Raw genomic sequence first — 21,805 nt, 5'->3', positions numbered from 1 at the left:
GGTGGGGTGGGGGGGGGGGGCAAACAATCAGCTTCTCTCTTCTCTTCAGTTAAGATTTGAAAATGAAAGATAGCAGCTGATTCGTTGCCATGCACAGCTGCTTCAAATTTTGTCTGCTTCAGTTTTGATAAATTCCCCTCTCACTGTTTTCTCAAGTTGAAATTTGCACACCTGATGGAATGGGTTGCTTGGCAAATAATATATTTTTTTAATTCTCAAGTTATGCTACCTGATATACTAATGCTAATTCACTAAAGGCGTTAAGTATCTCCACTCAATAAATTGTTTACATTTTCAAAAATGTTTACTTATTTCATCTGCACATGATTGGATATTTCATTGAATATTCACAAGGTGTAAAGGTGTAAAGACTCTAAACTCTATTAGTAAATCAGGCTCATAATTTGATTTATTGGCATGTTTTCATTTTGGATCCTAATAAGTTGCATCTCTTGTGCTTAATGTGGAGTAGCATTAAAAAAAGAAAAAATGCTGGGAAGTAGAATTTTTTGTCAGAAGAGACATGCAAAGTCTCTTCTGCCAAGATGCCATGAATGGGCCTGCTGCTGGGGAGCATGTAACTCCTGTGTGCATGTGCATCATTGGCCACCCATGGCTGGACAGAATGCCTGGGAACCCAAAAGTGTCTGCAGCAGAGATTAGAGGTGCCGGGGGAACAGAGCAGGGGGACAGAAAATGCACAGTGTTGAAGAAGGGCACACTTGTAAGGTAAGTGTGCCATAATGTGAAATACTGTGTATACTTGCACATTATGGCAGAAAAACACCAAACACACTGCGGTTTTCTACTGATTTTTGCATTACATTCAAGTTAAAGAATGTTTTCTAACATAATGATTCATTGTCACTGTAATTATTTATATTCACTAAATATATTTTTTATGAATTAAATATTAAAAACAGATTATTTTCAGGTTGGTGTCAGGAAAATACAAGATAAAGTACAGATTTTAGTATTTTCAGATGTAACTCCAGCAATCACCACTGGACCATGTCTCCTTTCTCTCTTTGTGAACAGACTTATTCACTTTTAAAGTGATACAGAGGAAGTGAACTGGATCATGATAGTAAGTGACACATCTATGTGGGTATATTCTGTACCAATGTGTGTATGCTGCTGAAAATGACCCACTTATTCTCTATACCGCAAAATGATAGCATAAGTAGGTCATAACTACATATAAGCACAAATACTAAAGCTGCGTGCATGTTTAGTAAAGTGCCATGATATTGATGTGTAGACATAATTATTTGAAGTATTAGGAAGCCTGATAATCTTACCCATCCTTGTCTGATACACAGCATGTTGACAGAGAACTCCAGGCAACATTCTACAATAACTAACATGAAAAACCCTGTACCTGTGCTGCTTGTTGTTATTTGAAAGAAAAAGATAATGTTCTATACAGATTTTAATCTGGATCATAGAATTAAGCTGTCTCTGACAATGTCCAATTTCTGTGAGTCCTGTTAATTGAAATAAACATTGATTCAACACCGAGCCCTTCCCATCCACTTAATTTGATTACCCGAGGTTGGATTTAGGTCCTCCAAAGGTATTTTCAAAAACTGATTGCAGGTTTTCATATGCCTCATAATTGGAAGATAAAGCACAAAATACAAGTGCTTTATGGGCTTGATAGGCTTTTTCAGATATTACCATAGATTATTATTGGAATGTTTGTAAAGTGCTGTTAGCCAAAGAGCTGCTGCACGTTCACGAGAACCTGTGCAGATGCCGCTCAGGGCCTATCCTATTCGTTTTTTTGATGCCAGGTCACAGGTCTATGAACACTTGCACATCCATCCTCCAGTTTGTCTTTTGTTCCCACTCTCCACCAAACTGTTGTCGCCAGACAATACACATACCACATTGACACTAAGACCATCAGTTCACTAAGCCCTCCCCTCTGCTGTCTTGGGACATACACAGGGAGAAGAAGAGACAAAAACAGCAGAGGGGAGGAGAGGGAGGGGCAAGGACAAAGCTGAACTTATGAGTCTTAGTGCTGATGTGGTATGTGGTTTGTCTGGAGAGAGCAGCATGGAGGAGAGAGAAGGGGGAATGAAAGACAAACTTCAGGGTGGATGTGCAAGTGTTAACTCTGATACGATGTGCCCTGAGCTGCTGCGCTCTACAGGTTCTCGTGAACATGCAGCAACTCCTAAAAGCTAATATTGCCAGGATCACGTCTCAGTACAGAGCCTAGCCCCTCCCACGGTATATTACACTAAATTATAAGCTTATGGTGCATTTTGGATTACAGGAGTACCATGCAAAATGTATTCCTGTATCATACGGAAACTAAAAATGCAAAGAAAGGTATACCCCATAGTTCTCCTTTGACTAATCCCTAGATCTTTGATCAGCCCCCTCTTACACTCCCATTTAGACCAAAAATCAGCATTAGACCTCAGATCAGTTCCCCTCAGACTCCTCATTAGACCTCAGATCAGTTCCCCTTAAACTCTTTCAAATCCCATATCAGCACCAGCTTTAGAGTTCTCTTAGGACCTCAGATCAACCCCCCTCAAACCTACTTCAGACCCCAGATCTGCTCTTCTTCAGATCTCAGAGGAGCCCTTCTTTAGACCTCGGGTCAGCACTGTCCCTTCTTTCACAATCCTTTAGACCGAAGGCAGCCGAGTGAATAACCGAGCCAAAGTGAAGTGAGCCGAACGACGTTCGGCTATTCACTCCGGCTCAGTACGGCTGATTTCAGCCGTACATCGGCTGCCTTTGGCTGCACTTCGGTCAGCCGAACATGCTCTGCATGTTCGGCTGATCCGAAGTGCAGTAGGACTTCGACTCAGTCGATCCAACATCTGGGCCGAAGCTCCAGCAGCTCACTCTCTGCCATTCGCCCCTATTCACATAGCGTCATTCAACTCGGCTATTCTGCTCGGTACCTCCGAGGTACCAAGCAGAATAGAAAATCTATGAAAATAGTCCCAAAAAAAAGGTTGAAAAAAATTAAAAAATGCAAATAAATAGTAAAATTTAAAAATAAATAAAGATCTTTTAAAAGAGAAAAAAATTGGGTGGAGCCCAAAGAATACCAACTGGGCGGAGCCAGCCATGACGTCACAGCCAGCTTCGCCGAGTTGTTATTGTTTAATGACAGTTCAGCGTCCCCAGGTGGGGACGCTGATCTGTCATTACAACTGGGCAGAGCCAGCCATGAGATCACAGCTGGCTCCGCCCAGCTGTCATTTGCAGGGCGAAAGGCCAGCCTTTGGAGCGCCATTCACCCCGCTTCAGCTGTCACTTCGGCCACCTTCGGCTGCTGTACAGGCTAAAGCGAATAGCCCGTACACTCGACTCAACCGAAGGGCTTCCACAACTGAAGCAAGCCGAAGGATCGGCCGAAGCTATAGCTAGATCCTTCGGCAGCTTTGTGAATTACCTTTTTAGTGTTACAACCCCTGACACCTGGACATGAGGTATGGCCATGGGATCCTAGGGCTTATTTTAAATCCTGGGGCAGTCCTGCAGAAATTGGCATGGTTGGAGATATGAAAAAGTGCAAAGCATGACACCACTATTTCGAACTGTTATTTCCTTTATTGTTGATAATCACTCACCAGAACAAAACAACTTTAAAATCTGTAAAATTTGATTATAGCCTCATCGGTTTCCGGTAGCCTTTCTCTAGATATGGGATATCAGTAGTTAATGGTACTATGTAGAAGTTTAGGTTGCATTTCCTATGTTCACTAAAATATATTCTAGTAAAAGAATAACTAAATATTCCAATACACTGTAAAACAGCAAGTGCCAAAGCCCCGGATCCAGGGATATGTGGTTTTAGGGATAGAAACTAAGAAATACATCTGCAATGGAGCTGCAGACAGCAAGAAAAACCTGCCAGAGGTTTTCAACTGTTCTCACAAAACAAAACTAGAAAAAAAATCAAGCTTAAGGGAGCTTTTTTAAACATATTAGCTGTGTCTTTCTAAAACAAATTTTCACTTTTTTTATTTCCAGCTTCATAACAAAGAACTGTAAAATACATTTCTTTAATTGCCAGCAGTAAAACTAAGAATATATGCCAAGAAAATATATTTTAAAAGCAAATTAACAATTTGCCTTTGGTATCACAGTTATAAAAATGCAACAAAGGTAGCATATGTGGAGCATTTTTCTCTATTTATTTGTAAGCTATCTGTTTGCTTTGTGGAGTTGTCAAGGTTCTTCTCTTCTTTCATGACTGGCTGCACTCAGCATAAACAAATGTCATTGTGTGTTGCAGAATACAGAAGATCTAAAGAGAAAGTGACAGTGTGCATGTGCGTCTAGTGTCAGGCACTCAAAATATAAATAAGCATTCTAGCCCCAAATTTGATTGTTTCAGAAGAAGAGTTAAGGTAACAGTCTTTTAAATATACAGTATCTTTCTTACGGAGCACCTGTAATGAATTAGTAAGCATAATATTTTTTTTTTAAAGAAAAGAAAAGCCCACCCCTTAACTAATCTAAAGGCCTTTAAAAAAATCTAGCTATTAGTACCACCTACTTAGATAGGTAGGCCAGATCCTAAATCTTCTTTATTCTGCTTAGAAATGTGCACGATCCGGTGTGCAGTGCCCACGTAACTTCCTGGTGATGTAGGCACTGCCCCTTGGCTGCTCTGCTGTTCATCACAGGGTCCTTACAGGGGCCTTTAGAGTCCTAACTTGGTCCTGCAGCACTAAGGACTGGTGTCACATAAGGGGTCAACCCAAGATCAGTTGCATTATCTCACCTACCGTAATAAGAGAGAAAAGGCAAATGATCTGAGAGATGTATGTCTACAACATGGATTTACGCAAATGTTAAAAGTGAACTCCAGACAGCTATAAAGGACACTGATTAACCCCTTGAGATATTTAGATGTGTCTGGTATGTCCAGGCTTCATGGGCTTAAAACATAATCAGCTATGAGCTTGTTTCAGTGTTGTGCAGCAGGCTGAGGCCTCACCAATCCTCCCCTAGCACACACATCCTTCCCCATGGTTTCTGGGCTCTCTCACTCCTCCCAGGAACCCAGGACCACAATAGACACTGTCAGGATGGTGAGCAGGAGAAGACTGAAGAATATTAGTTCATTGATCTCTTCTGCACAGTGTGAACCAGGAAGCACTTAGCTCTGAGCATTTCCAGGTTCATAACTGTGAAAATCCTAGCTGAACAGCAGATCAAGTCTGTGCTTGATCAGTTACAGCAGAGGGTATAGGAGACATTAGAGGGGTCTAATAGAGTGTTAGTAAGTGTTATTTAAATGCAGAAAAAGGTCGACATGGCTGGGCTTTGTGGCAGAGCCGTGCAAATAATAGAACTGGATGGGCAAAAATACAAATCCTTTGGCAGATGTACTGTATTTCAGCTCGGTATTTCAGCTCGGTATTTCACTGTTTGCCAGAAGTTCAGCTTTACTTAGAAGCAGTCATGAACACAGAATACAGGCCGCAGTCCAGTGCATTCTAAACATATGTGCTGTGCTGCCGTGCGGTAATCTGTGTTTCATATCTGGTATATTTATTTTTTTATTGCGTAATAGCGATGTAAGTTGCATTAAATCCAAGGATGATACATTTCGCTTCAGAATCTATTTGCTCAGCTATAACTAGGTCAGTCATGCTGAATGTGATGAATCTGTAGAATTTATACTGACCATTTAGCCAGCAAAGGCACCAGAGCTTGGTAAAGGTCACTTGCTTTTTATGAATTATCAATCTATATCTAGTTGATACTTTGGGCTAAAACAGCACATTTGTATTGGTTATAATCACTCTGTTTTGATGTTAAATATTCCCATCACATTTACACATATGGAATCAATTTAAAGTAAAATAGGAAGTATTGCCTTAGATGTACTGCCACAGTTAAAGGTAAAGTCTACCTTTTAAATAAAGAAATGCACAAAAGTTTATAAAGTAAAAAAAAAATGAGCATTTATCATTTTTTTGCCCTGGAACTAGCAAAGCATTGCAACCATAATCATGAATTGCAATGCTCTGGATCCTGAACATTCTACCTCTGTAACATTGTACAGTCATTCAGTAGCAGGGATGAGAGGACGAATGAATGGACTACAAATCTGGTGACATCACCCCACTTGTATTCCATTGAGAACTACAATCACTTCTTGATGAGTGTGTTTGCCATTTGTTTTGTTTTGCTTGTTTTGCTACAAGCACCTCGCGATGGTGGTTTCTCCATTCACAGATCATTTGACAGGATTTGTGAATGGTTGACTCGACTGTGTGGGCTGACTCGTGCACAGCCAATAAAGAGCAGCAGCCTGCAGGGAGAAGAACCCCGAGATTCAGGTGGGTGGGTGGGGTTGTGTGATGAGCATGAAAACATGATCAGAAAATGACTTTTAACCACCGGGGTGTTAAACCCTCTTCCTGCCCAGGCCATTTTTCAGTATTCAGCGCTGCAGTACTTTGACTGACATTTATTCTGTCATGCAATGCTGTACTGAAATGAAATGTATACCATTTTTTAGGCACAGCCAGAGCTTTCTTTTGGTGGTATTTAGTCACCACTGAGGTTTTTATTTTTTACTATATAATGAAGAAATTTCCTAAAATGTTGGAAAAAACCTGTTATCTCCATAGGCAACACTTTAAAAGCTTTTATCACTTTTCCATTTAGTGTTTTCAGTTAATAATGGCCCTAAAATTATTGCTCTCACTGTGGCATTTGCGGCGATATGTAACATGTGTGGCGTAATCGTTGTTTTTGCATATTTACATTTATAAGTGCGTGCACGTGGGGGCGGGGTACTTTTTTTTTTAATACAAGTCTTTAACTTTTTTTTTACACTTAAAACAGGTTGGGTACATGGTCTATGACTGCGTGCCTGACTTGTCAGACGGCTGCGGGCTGCATGGTACTAGTTCGCAGGCCGGAATTGGCCCACGGGCTGTTACTTTGAGGCCTCTGCGCTAAAGCTTAATGAACTGAGCCTAATGCCAAATGAGCTTATTCTGTCTTAGCCATAATTTTGTTAACAGTAGGCTACCATAGTAAATATTGCATTCTTTCAACTGTATGGGGTTAATATACATGTAATGAAAGTATTAAGTATTTTTATTTTACATGCCTTTACTTATATTTTTTACATTCCATAAACATGATGACCTAGTTCTGGCCAGGAAAAGTGACAGCAACAGGGGCTGGAAAAAAAAACCCGAATATGCTGACAAGGGTGCTTGAAGCAGTCAACTTTTATTCATATTGATCAAATCATATTTTCAAAAAGACAAGCTGCTGCTGTAACAGCATAAAAATGATTAGCTGGAGTTGGGTTTTATTTAGTTTGTCCCTTATTTAAAATATCAATCTAAAACTACAGTACATGTCTGTTTAAAACCACTCTGTCCATAAGGTAACAGTGCAGCAGTAATTTAACTGAAGAATCAACAACATTGTCTCTCTGTTAAAGGAAGTGAAGAAATAACAGATTTACTGGCAGGATCAACAGATAATTAAACTATGTTAGGGGGAAACTCAAAAACGCTAAAACTTCGGTGATATTTCTATTGACAGGCTGCATCATATTTATAATATTTTGATTTGGCCCAAAATACTACTGTGAATAAGTGTTTTTGTTAATTACAGTTCACACTAAATATAGAATGTTTCCTAACTCTCCTTCAGCTTCCCAAAGAAGTGGGACTTATTAATATTTACATGGCTTGTACTAAAAATGGTCAAGTTGGGAATAGAATTAAGGTGTATCAAGAAAAAAATATTAAAGAAGTCCTGTCAAATCATAAAAATATTGCAGCAAAGGACATACCTGGAAAGAAGAGACTGAATACCTCTCCTGATGTCTGAATGCTGCTCTGATGCACATAACTGGTTTCCTGAAGTCCACCAAGAAACCTCTTCTGGGTTCCCCAAAGCTCTCACTGGTTCCTTCTGCTGACTTCCATAATAGTTCCCTCTCCTACAGAGACTTGGAGGTCAGCAAAAGGAACCAGTCAGACCCTAGGGGAGACCCAGGAGGTCAACACTATCAGAAGTGCCAGTTTCCGAGCGGACTTCGGAGACCAGAGTTCAGCGCTATACATGTTAGGTGAGGTAAGTATTCAGTCTAAGCTTTTCAGGTAAGTCCTTTGCTGAAACATTTTTTGATGTGAAAGGGTTTCTTTAGAATAAGCAGTCACAAAATAACAAAGGACATTTGAAAGCTTTAACATAAAACCATATGTAGTATTCCAAACACGCATGCACGTAAATAAAAACAAGCTAGCTTAACCACAGTGTTATGGTTTTTTTTTAACTGCTTTTCTCTAATCTGACCTATATTTGAAGCAAGACAAGATTGTAAAGAGTAGACAGACAAAATCAGTTACCATCTACAACTTAGCTGTCTCCTTCCCCTTTATCTGCCAGAAAAATACTTTGGAGACATTCCTGCAGAGCTAGTTTTACAGCCACCTGTGGTAATGTGAGATGAACCTCTTTGAAAATGTTAAAAACATAATAATAAAGAACAAAGTAAATCATTTCAGAATGCCCTGATGAGTCACCAAACTTGTTCCAACTGTAAATGATAGGTAGTACCTGAGTATTGCAAAACAACATACCTTTAAGTTTCCACTTCAGAAATGATATACAACTTGTCATCTGTATTTAATTATTCCTTCGTTTTATATTTTCTTGAGTCGCTAAAAATAACATTTTTAATTAAACTCAGAATGTTGAGACATCTTCACACATAGATCTTCAGAATAATAAATAAAGCCACTGTTGGCATTTAACCAGAATTATTCATAGAATTGTATCATCATTGATGTTACACGATCTTCCAGTGAGTAACCAAAGGATCGTCTAATATATAAGAGCATTTATCAGTTTTGTTGCACAGCAAAGCAATGCTAAACAGTAGCAGATTATATAAAAAAATGCATTTAAAAAAATACATTTCTCCCTCAGCTGATCTAAAGTAGCACTGGGACTCAATAAAACCTACCCCTGACCTCTTCTTAGATATGTGCATGTTTATAGTGAAAATCTGAATGAATAAGAGCAATGATCTTCTTTCTTATGCTTTCTTCAGACAAGAGAACCTGAAAACATACAGCTTCTGTTGAGCTATCTGAATTCTGTGTCTTTGGGGCAATCTGCATTAATACAAATACAGATTCTATATATAAAAAAAGCAAAGGTAATTGGGAGGGACACAGGTGGTGGAGAGTAAAAAACAGCTTGGCAAGTTTTCTAATTTTAATCAATAGATCTAAGTTTTTTTTGGGGGGGTTAATTGTGCCCAGGGATGGGTTTAAAAAAAGATTCAAATAAAATTGACCCATTAACATTATAGTTTCACTGTCAAATAGTTTTCTCTCAGAAACTTGCCAAACATTCTGTTGCTGTTTAGCTGCTGCTGGTCCTCTTTTTTTATATTCTTTTATACTTATTTATTTTCTTCTAGACAAAAAAAATTAAAAAGGAAGAATGTTTTTGGGTTCTATTGTTTTAGGGTTGATGTTTGGGGTTTAGCATTTTAGTTTCATTTTTTGGGGAGTTATTTTTTATTTTTATGTTATTTTGATAGGGCCTTTTAATTTTTTTTTGGTGGCACACACAAAGCTGCCCTTTGCTAGTAGAACAATGAGCCTTACACTTTATTCTGCATGGCCCTGTAATATATTGATTTATGTCTCTGAACTAATCCACTGTCACTTTTATTTCTGAATAAAAAATGACTGGTCTCTCCTTATTTTATTGTGGCCTCCTAACCAGGCTTATATCATGTGCAGCATGTGTTCACAATAGTTCTGCCTCTTATCTCTTTTTATTTGATGTTTTTTAAAAACCTACATTTTCTCTCTCTATCCATTGTGCTATATGTCTGACTATAGCATGTACAGTAATTTGAAGAATTGGTGTTTTTCTCAAGTCACTCTTGAAGTTGCATATAATAGGGGACCTTTACCTTCTGATCAGTATTTTTTTTTTAATTGCATTGGTACATGGTACATGTAACCCAAGTCAGTGCTAGCTAGCATTCCCTTTGTTTGAAGATTACTTGCAAATTAGCCTTGAAAATGGAGAAAAATTGGTTTTCATAATTTGCTTCCCACTGACTTCAGTGGGGTTGTATTAAAGTCCACAACTGGTGAACTTTCTGGTGCGTTCACCAAACACATCTGTGAATCAAACCCAGGCAAGTTCAACCAATTTTAGGTACTCAATTTGGGAATGCTCAAACTAGGGATGTCCCGATACCGGTACTAGCATCGGTATCGGGACCTATACACGGCATTTTGACAAGTACTTGTACTTGTCAAAATGCCCCGATACTTAAGGCAGATACTGGCCCTTTACATTTTTTAATCGGGTCGGCTGCTCGGGTCTCCTCCTCCACCTTCCCAGCTGTAACATACCTCTCCTCCGTTTCGGTCTCCGTGGGGTCTCCTCTTCAGCGTCATCCGGCTCCTCCCACCTATCTGGCTTAAGGCGCCAGATTCAATTGCAAGTTACATGTCCTCGCTGTAACTTGCTCGCTTCTCTTTAACTTCCACTCATATCAGCCTCTTACCTGTCAAATTCCTGCGCTACGATCCAGCCATTCAAACTGGGATTAAGTGAGTCCTGCTGCCCGTGCTTATCTCCCCCCCCCCTTTCCTGTCGGCTGCAGCTCTTGGCACTCCTCCAGCTTCAGAGTGGCAGTCAGCCCATGTCAACATTAACCCTCTCTGGAACAGCTGACTGCTTCTTTGCAAGTTCAGACTGGTCCAGTCTGCTCCACTACTAACTGAAGGACAAAGTGTTCTGCATGTCTACAGCCTCCTGATCAAAGGGGCTCCTCAAGTCTGTATAAATGCAAATAACAATAAACCTTACTAATTATTGTCCTTGATGGGACTTCTGTCCAAAACATTATTCATTTGAGTTCCCTGGACTGTTTATCATATCATTTTATTTCCCAATTACATAATTTGCCAGATAAGTGACTATAGACTTTGATCTGTCCTTGTACACCTTCTACTAATCCACAGCTGTGATTCCAGGAATTGCACATTATTTAGCAAAGTGTGTTACACCGGTGCAGGCACTGCTCGAGGCAGCCCCACGCTGTGAAATACAGCCTCGGAGCGGGCACATGACCGGCACACGCTCCATTCGGCTCACTACGCACCCGTAGAGCGGGTTCAGCACAGCACCTGTCAGTAGCCCTGGAGAGATCCAATATGCAGCCCTGGAGAGACCCAATATCCAGTGCTGGAGAGGCCCAATATGCAGCCCTGGAGAGACCCAATATGCAGCGCTGGAGAGGCCCAATATGCAGCGCTGGTGACATCTATACACAGCCCTGGAGAGACTCATTGGCAGCCTGGTGACATCTTGACGCAGCCTGGTGGGATCTGGACGAAACCTGGTGGGATCTGGACGCAGCCTGGTGGGATCTGGATTCAGCCTGGTGGGATCTGGAAGCAGCCTGGTGGGATCTGGAGTCCAGATGTCACCCGGCTGCGTCTAGATTCTGTCTGATCTGTATTCAGCCCTGGTGAGATCTGTATTCAGCCCTGGTGAGATCTGGATGCAGCTCTGGTGAAATCTGGAGTCCAGATGCTGTCTGATCTGTATTCAGCCCTGGTGAGATCTGGACGCAGCCCTGGTGAGATCCAGACACCAGATCTCACCAGGCTGAGTCCAGATGTCACCAGGCTGCGTCCAGATTCTGTCTGATCTGTATTTAGCCCTGGTGAGATCTCTATTCAGCCCTGGTAAGACCTGCATGCAGCCCTGGTGGCATCTGGACGCAGCCTGGTGAGAAACTGCCCTAAAATCATTAGTCTGTATTGTTTTAGAAAAAAATCTCATATGTCCATTTTGGTATCGGCAAGTACATGAGGGCAAGTACTTGTACTTGGTCTTGAAAAAGTGGTATCGGGACATCCCTAGCTCAAACCAAACAACTGAAACATTCACCAGGTTGTCCCATAATGCCCTGAGCCTTTGTAGTAGCCAATTAACAGAAAGCAGGCTTGGCTCCAGATAGAACTCACCTCTGGAGGGTTCCACCAAATAAAATGATAAATAGATAAACAATAATACATAAATACATTAATTAATAAAACAAAAGAGATACATTTAAAAACTCTGAAATTAAAAAATGTTAAACGTAACTTTAAAAGTATAGAAAGGTCTAGTGGACCACTGGGTATCTTGGATAGAGCTTGCAGAACATGCACTAGAGGTGCTGGCTTGCCTGCACCAAGTGTCTTATCACAAAGGGTGTTCAGCACAGCTGGAGGGGTGGTGACCCATAGTAATATCCAGCTGTCCATTGGCAATGGTGACCGAGTGAACTTTATCAAAATGAACCAGGCTTCGATCTCAAATGCCATCCACACCTACTGGTGGCTTTCAATAATTCAACAAAAGAGTCTCTTTGACTATGAAGAAGAATCATTGTAGCATATTTTTAATAAATCTGATTTCTAAATAAATGGTCCTGGCCACCAATTCTAGTGCCAACTTAGTCAACTCCTGGCATAGCCTCCTTCTAACTCACCACCCTCCCCTTCCCCACAAAACAAAAATAAATAAATGTATGGATAAATAAAATAATACATTGAAAAATAAATACAACACAAGAACAACATTTTAAAACTCTGAGATTTAAAACTTTAAAATGGTATTTACTTTTTTGTAAGAGGTCTTCTGCCTGACCTTTCAGGTTTATCAGTGCTTCTGTCCAAATTTGGTACTACGTCCAGGCTAATTTAAAAAATGATACCCAAGGGCTGACAATTTATTTTTTGTTACCAAGACAGCTATTTGTGTTTTGCAATGTCATGCCATGAAAATAGGGTGCTACATGCTAATTTAACCTTCCAACCTAGAGGGCTGAAGCTCTAATTTTTGGTTATAATGACAGATGCCTACAGTGATGTCCATTTATGCTTTTAGCTTCCTATTCTTCTTACAGTGACTAAAACAACAACCATTTTGCCTGCTGACACTGTTGAAAAAATAATTTTTTGGGGGGAGTAGGCCAATTAAGAGCTAATGTTGTTTGCTAAACTGACACCAGTCGAGGCTCATACTACAAGAGAAAAAAAAGCCTTTCAGTTTGACTGACATTATTTAAAAAAAAATATAGAGCAAAGTATGATGGTGTCGCAGTTGTGATCCTAGCAATAAATCTGTAATGATTCTTATTAATTCTGTAACAGTGTGCAGATTAATAATCTCAATACAAATTAGTAAACTAAACATGAGATTGCATTCTATCACGGGAGCAAGCTTGGAGCGGTGGCTACTTTACAATATACACAGGAACCATGGGGAACAAAAGTAGCCACCCTCCATAAAGAAAGACAGTGCCAGCACAAATACAAAGATGATTTGAGGATCTACAGCTGACTGAAACACATATAGGGTAAATTGTTCTTAATAGCTGAGGTATTTGAATGAAAGATTTTACGCCTTGTTTGAGTGTCACTTTAAGGCACACCACAAAACTATCATTTTAAATATTTGCGTCTTTCCAGTGTTGGCACATAAAATAGCCTCTGTTCACTGATGTACACATTTTCCACATTTCTAATAGCAACATGTTCCTCAGACATACGGTGGGATTTCCATGCCATTTTTGTTGAATCTTTTTTGCTGTTCATCAACAAAACACCAAAATGTTCTATGCAATTGACTTTAATGGGGTTCAGATTTAATAAATCCCAAATTCCAGACATTTTGACCTGTTTAGCTGGTCTGCCTATGAATTGAATAGAGGTACATTAAAACAACACTTTTCATATCACCTGGTATAGTAAATGATATCACTATTTGGCAGACATAAGCTTATTTTTGATGTAAGATTTTTTTATCATAATTCCATAAATTAGCATAATAGCTATCATAAGCATTACTTAAATTAGAATCAAGTATATTTAATAAGACAGCACACTGGGCAATGATGAGATTCCATGTGCAGTAACGTATAGCAGCTAATCAGATTTTGGTTTACTGTAGACATTATTTCTATTTGCTATGGCTTACTGCACTTCGCACATCATTATTGCTCTTTGCACTGGATTACTGAACAAGCCTAATAAACTAAGGCTAGTGTTGAAACATATACTCCCCAAATTCAAGAAAATTTCACTGACTCAGCTTTAAATATCTGCAAAATGTGTTTGGCAAAGCAATATAAATTGGAATTGGCATCTAAATGTTAGTTATTTTTGCATTTTACTAAATTATGTAAGCATGTATTGAGCAAGAGGAAAAGTTAAACATTTATTCTATTTGAAATACTGGAAAAATGCAATAAGGTTTGCATGTGTTGAACTGTCTATCTCGTATCTTTATTTTAAATCTTCAGTAACATTTCAAGGTTGTCTTCTTATTCTAAGTAATTAAGTCAACATTAGCTGAATGACAACTTAGAGATTTATGTGTGTCATACACATAAAATGCGTTTGTGTAAAAATAAATCTGACCAATACAAGTAGATGCTGTAACTTTTTACTAACAACATGTACAATCCATACCATACATCAGTGTAAAGTCTAAAACACAGCTCTTTACTTGAGTCTAATCATTGATTTGGGGTTTATTTACTTTTAGGCTCAAATTATCTGCAAAGGCTAGTGCTGTCGGTTTTCTGGTTCTGTTTTTGTTAATAAAATGTTAGCCATTTCTGCTGCACCAAAACAGCCTACTTACAATATGCCAAAAAGCACATAGAAAAGCCTACAACAAAATAATTTTCTACAACAAAATCATTTGGAGTGAGAAGACCAAAATTGAACTTTATGGTCACAAACAATAACGCTATGTTTAAAATAGAGAGAACAAGGCCTATGAAGAGAAGCTCACTATCCCTATTGTAGGAGCATGGAAGTGAATCTCTGCTGTTTCACCTCAACATCATGTGTTGTAATGTATCACCTGCACTCCATATGGCGTATGTAGACCTTGAATAACATGCGGTGCTTGAAGTAATGTCATGGTTGGTGCCATACGTACTCAAGAATGGAAGTATAGATCACTAGCACTCACAAAGTCAGAAAGATATGGCAAATGTGTTTGTGAATTTATTTACACTGTCACATGCATCATACAAAGCCAAGGTTTCAAGGCCACAAAGGGTCCCTTGCTCAGGGCCACATAGTGACAACTGACACAGTCAAACATGTGCATATTAATACAGGGTACAACAGAACCAGACCCAACCCACCCCCATGACTTTATAATGATGTCAGAATCCCGCCGTCATTCACAAATAAAACAAGCAATAGAAGATATAACCCAGGCATAAAAGGATCAATAAATGTGAACAGCAATAAACAGTAATCTTACAAACATACAAACTTATAAAATGCTAGGTGACTGCTTCGGGGGGATAGGGAGGAAGAGGAGAACCGCCGCAAGTCTGTCGTCATGTAGCGTGGGAGGAGAGGGGCAGAGCGGCGAACAGTCCCACACAGTCCCATAACAAGGGATCTGGGCTGGACTGTGCATATATCTTGTATTGCATGTATGTTGTATTTTTGAATGATGGTGGGATTCTGATGTCATTATGATGTCATGGGAGTGGGTTGGGTCTGGTGTACCCTGTATATACAGTATATGCAAATGTTTGACTGTTTCACTTGCCACTATGTCGCCCTGAGGAATGGACCCTGCATGGCCCCAAAACGTCGGCTTTGTATGACGCACGTGGCCGTCGAATAAATTCACGAACATGTTTGCCATATCTTTGAGACTTTGTGAGTGCTGGTGATCTTTACTTCCATTCTCAACATTGAGTCGCTTTTGGGAAATTTCAAATGTACAGATTATACTAGACAGCCAAAAGAATTTACAAGACCTGAAGGCTTTTGCCAAGAAGAATAGACAACTTTACCACTTAAGAACTATCTCAGAAATACTGCAAACTATCATTGATACTAAAGGGGGCAACACATCATATGAAGATATAACAGCATGCACACTTTTGAACAGGACTATTTTATTATTTTCCTTTATTGCTATGGTTTTATGAGTCTGCTATTTTAGATGTATAATGTTTTAATCCAAATAACATTAAAAATAAAAGCAATGTTATTATTATTATTATTATTATTATTATATACGTTTTATATAGCGCCAATGGTTTGTGCAACGCTTTACAACATATGGGGAAACAGTACAATTACAATACAATTCTATACAAAAGGATTGGAGGACCTTGGTCATGAGAGCTTAAATTTCTACAAGGAGGGGCAAGTGATAGAGAAGGTATTAACTGTGGGGGATGAGCTGATTGATGGAGTAGATGTATAGTTTTTAGTAATAGGCTTCACTGAGGAGAATGTGTTTGGTCTGATCACCCATGTTTTCTACATTCTTTAAATTGTTTCAGAGGTTTGTAAATTTATAAACACAATTGTAAGGCAGTTATATTTGTAATAGATTAAGGGAGATTTTTTTTAAAAATTGACTAAGTGGAAATTCACTTTTTATTTTGCAAATTACAAAAATGATGTTTCTCGTTTAAAGTTTTTACTGAAGTTTAGAACTGAAATATATATATTTTTTATGTTTTTGTATTTTGCAACACATTAATACAAACAAAAAACAAGGAAACAAACTTAAAAATAAGTGTTAATAATAAAAAGAAAGCACAAAAATAGCAAAGGAATTAAACAGTTAATTATGACTAATTTCTTAATAAAAGAACTACTTCCAAATGGGGGACATGGACACACCTCCCCCCCTCCACAGACCTCAGCACAACTTTAATATGTAGAAACAATCTGTACCAGCCATATCTAGAAACCAATACATTTTTATTCATATCCTCTGCAAAAAGACAGCAATAAACTGCAGAATACCTTGTCTATTGCTGTTTTTTGCAGATGATTTTAATTACAGCTGGTGTCTTGAATTAGTTGTACTGGATCATTTCTACATATTGAAGGGTAGCTAATTCAAGTTAGCTTGACATTTTTTTTAAGAAAAGGTCTGTACTGTACATCTTAGCTTCAACTCCCATCATGGTCAGGTCACAGAAAAAGCTGTTGTCTTTATAGCCATCATTAAAGCAGGAAATATTCTGACTGGCTCCTACTTGCATGCTAGGTCTTCGGCTGTCAGATGGACAGCCATTTCCAATGGAGATATCCTCTGGAGACTTCATAATGTGGGTTATCTGAATACTGATATATAAATGTCCTGGAGGCAGTGGTTAATATAGAGATTAAATATCCTATTATGCTTCTTGGTTGCGCGAACAAGGGTCAGCTATAGAAAACAAAAGGGAACAGAGCGCCACCTCCGTGTGTAAAATCGTTTATTACAATAAATAAAACAAGGGATAAAAGTACTCACAAACAAACGTTTTCATCAGGCTTTAACAACAAACGAGAGGCCACACTGTCTGTTGACCCAACATGGTATCCCCCCGACTATGTAACACGGTAGTATCCGTTCACATCACCGTCCACCGACCGCAGTCAGCCAAGATTGACGCGTTTCAGGGGCAAGCCCCCTTCCTCAGAATCATGTTCAAGGGTCAGCTATAATAGAATATACAGTGCAATTATACAACCTCTCACTGGCACTATACTTGATGTCAGATGAAGCAATTATGAAATCTGGATGCCAATTGCAAAAGGACATTAGTGAGATTAGGAGAATGTTCCAATATTCCTGTTTACTTAGTGGCATTTCACATATTTTACTTCTGAGGGCCCGTTCACACTTAAGAATAGTGTCAATTGCACAATACCCTGGGATTTACGCATGTTACCACACAAGGCACCCCAACGCACTTCCTGGCCTCCATGCATTGCAACACATGGTGCTGCAATACCATGTGTTGCATTGCGGGTGCAGTGAAAAAAAGTAATGCATGCTCTACTTTTTTCTACCACGCTGCAACGCCCACTATTGGTACTGCACATTGCACTGTGTTGCGGTTCATGGCGGCCGGGAGGTATAAAAGGGACCTAAATGGCTTGTTCTCTTTTTGTTTTGCCGCATCTCCAAGCACCACAGCAGCAGATATCATTATAGTAGAAAATCAGCATGGTCATGTATCTGGTAAAATTACCTAGATTGTATGGTATTTAGAGGACATTTAAAGGACAACTTCAATTTTAATGACGTAGTCCTTTAAGAAAACCCCCACCCTTCCTTGGGGAAGCCCACATGGTTAAATAAATCTTCCTTCCACCTACAAAAATCTTCAATGTGCAGTCTTTGCAATCAAAATGTCCCAAACAGATTCCCTTCCTACATGTGCTCCACAGCCTCATTTATTCCTATACTCATGGGGGCCTTCAGTGGAGCACAGACCAACCATGGTAATGAATGGGGCCACAGAATGTATGTGCTGTAAGAAGAATTCCTGTGTGATTTGTTTTTGCTAGTATTTTTATATTTTCTTACAATGAGTGAATTAATTTCTTGTCCCAGTAACAGCAGTCATTGGGACAGAAAGTGAGGGATAACTTCATCAAGGGTTACAGATTTAAACAAATAAAAAAAAAGGTTGAGCTTGAATGCTGTCCCCATTCTATTCCCCGCTCGGCCCCTAAAAAAAAGTTTTCACTGCAGTTCTATTTTAGCTTTTTTTTGCATGTTGAGCTTAAATAAACATTTTTACTACCATTCATTTTTTAAACCAGAATTTTTAAAAACCTGTTATTTATACATCTAGTAATATTCACTAAAAACCATATGGCAATCGGCACCATCAGCCATTTGAAGTTATATTCAAATCTTGGTTCTTTACCTACCTTATCATGTGCCACAGAAAGTAAAAAAAAGATGTCTGTTTGCACATGATTGGATGATTAAAATGAACACAGCTACACCTTCTTCTCTAAATTAAGCTAAGTAAATAAAGTAAATAAACACATTTGTAAAGACCGCAATTTTGCCAATCTGCCATTGAGATGCTGGGCTTAAGGATGATTGGGTAACTCTACGTGGTCCCTCATCCCCATTTGATGTGCTGTAAAATAAGTCTCTCAATCCCTATGTCTGACTTTCATTCCTATCGCTTGAGGCTGCAGGTGTCGCAGCAGATGCAAATGAAAAATCTTGTGGATTGGGGGGAGAGGGGGAAAGTGAGGAGGAGTGCAGGTTGTTTTCTGCTGACCAGTGTCATTTATGTGCTACTCCCACCAACCTTTGTGGTGAAGAACCACATATACAGTATATCCTATATATAAATAGACTGCATGCCCTCCAACTATATAAGCAGCGAGCTCTAAATCAAAAATAGTGTTCAAACCAAAAAGCGTTAGAACACTATACAATAAATATATACCTATATAAAAGTGAATAAATAATGAATCAGAGACTTATCAATATTACAATGCAAAGTATATAAATCTGTGTTTTAAGTAAAAAAAAATAATCAACAAAGTGCTAGCTGCTATGTATAAAAACATTTTGTTTAAATATAGACAACAAATTATGTGCAAAATCAATATAGCAGTGCTGGTTTATCAAAATCTTCCACCACAAACAACTTTCAAAGTGCTGGTCACCTTCTATTTAGACCTCAACAAATGGGTCTTATTACGCCTTTCCCCTTTTCATATACAGGCAGGGAGAGTGCCAAAGGATCACCGGGCGGGTTAACAAGGAATCATCTTTCTGTGATTACTTTCATATTTCCAATGCCTCCACTTTGTTAATAATTAGTTTCCTCCAGATTCTTTAAAACGCCTCCTTAGTAACTCCGGACTGCATGTTATGGACAAAAAAGGTACTCCATAGTGCACACAATTAATAGATAAAAATGTTTTAATGATCAAATTCTACTCACATAAAAACATGAAATAACGCGTATCAAAATAGTAGTAAGCAATCCACTGGATCAAATCCTTCCTAATCGTAAGAGCTCCGAAGCTGCCGACCAGACTCTAGGCTTCCCAGCTTCACCCTACGTACGTCATTGTCTATATTCAAACAAAATCACTTTTTATATATAGCAACTAGAACTTTGTTGATGATTTCAATAAAGACACAGATTTATATTTATTGCATTGTAAGATTGATAAGACACTGATTCATTATTTATTCACTTTATATAGGTATATATTTATTGTATAGTGTTCGCGCGCGGCACAATTTTCTCCACAAAACCCAGGCACAGTTTGCCACATTATCATCCTCACCTTCCTCATTGCTCGTGCCCACTTGGAAGTAAGCTGCAACTGCAAGAACATTATTGGCAAGTGCTTCTCTCTGCCTGTTGTCCACCCTCCCCACCTCATGCATCTGGTTCTCTCTTCCTCCATATCCAATAATAAGAATTCTTGCGCATCCTCCTGCATCAAGCTACTCATTCTGTGATAAAATAATACAACTCCTCTATGGCTCTCTGCAAGACAATGTTGGAATTGCAGTGAAACTAAAGCCAATTATCCTTTTTTTTAGCGTTGAATAGAGTTGAGAGGTTTAGAACACCTGTCAGATGTCAGCACAGTAAACATGGGGGTACAGACTGTGTAGCCAGCCATCACTGCAATTCACTGTGATAATATAGCAAAATGCAGCACTTTATAGTACTGTATATAGCACAGGTTAGAACTTAGCAATAGCACTGTATAACAGTAACTATCATTCCCTGCAAACAACAGGGCACAATTACTTTTATTGGTAGGCGGCCTGACCACAGTTTAGAGACCAGGAAGTGCATTATTGGCAATTGGTTGCTATAGCAGTGAATTGCCGAATTAGTTTCCCGTTTTCTTGAACTGTGAAATAATTGAGTACAGGTTGAACTCAAGGTGGACACAAACCCAAAAGGTCATTCCTAGTTATCAGCCATTTCAGACTTCAAAAAGGCCAAGTGGTCAGTTTCTACAATTAAAACAATAGTCAGCATGTCTATTATGTTTACTGTGTAGCATAATATTGACCCTAATGTAGTTTTATATATAAAACAACGTATTGTGCTTTAGATCCACTGGCTCTTTAATATACACCATTAATATATAGCATTGTCAATTCTACTTTTTATGGTTGCTGGAGCTTATATAATTAAAGATAATAATGAACCCATCATAAATTCACAATATATTTTGAATACTTTAAAGCTGTACTTCACTGATCACATTTGTCTCACTTAACATAAAATGCACACAAATGAGTATTTTATTGCATACTGTTAAGTAATGTATTATGCATATTCATGCTATTCGTTTGCTGGTTTGTTTGTGGGGATCTCTGTATCCTGAGGCACTTTTCTTTCATCTTTAGCCTTTTTATTCCAATAATTCACATGCATATTTTTAAACAGTTTGCTTATTTATTCTGAACACCTCATCCTGTGTAACATGTTTTCTACCTGCTGTTCTCATGGAACAAAATGTACCATGAAATCCACTAGAAAGGTTACAAGTATTTTATATAAAAATTGTACACTAATGTTTGCTAGCGACCAAAATGTGATTTAACATGTAATTGTTTAAGTTTATAGTACATTACTGAAACATGATATGTAATCTATTCTAGGCTTACCACATTTAAAAATGTTCTTTAACAGCATGCTTAGCATAGTAAATTTTAGCAACGCAACCACATAAAACTAAACAAAGGTTATGATGGATCAATTGAGGAAGTTTAAATTCAACATAACTTAACAAGGTGTTTTTACTACACTTAAAAAAATAAGCATGTTTATTATAAGTTTTCCTATGTATTGTGTTGGGCATGGCAAAATTAAGCTGGGAAGGATCATGGCCCTGAGCAGGCACTATATGGCATTATACCAAAGTTATACTGCGATTTCAAGAAGAAGTTTAAAAGAATTCATGTATAA

This window comes from Nanorana parkeri, unplaced genomic scaffold (assembly GCF_000935625.1).
Source record: "Nanorana parkeri isolate BGI_ZX_2015 unplaced genomic scaffold, ASM93562v1 scaffold451, whole genome shotgun sequence".
Taxonomy (NCBI): domain Eukaryota; kingdom Metazoa; phylum Chordata; class Amphibia; order Anura; family Dicroglossidae; genus Nanorana; species Nanorana parkeri.
Note: the sequence above shows the minus strand (reverse complement) of the source record.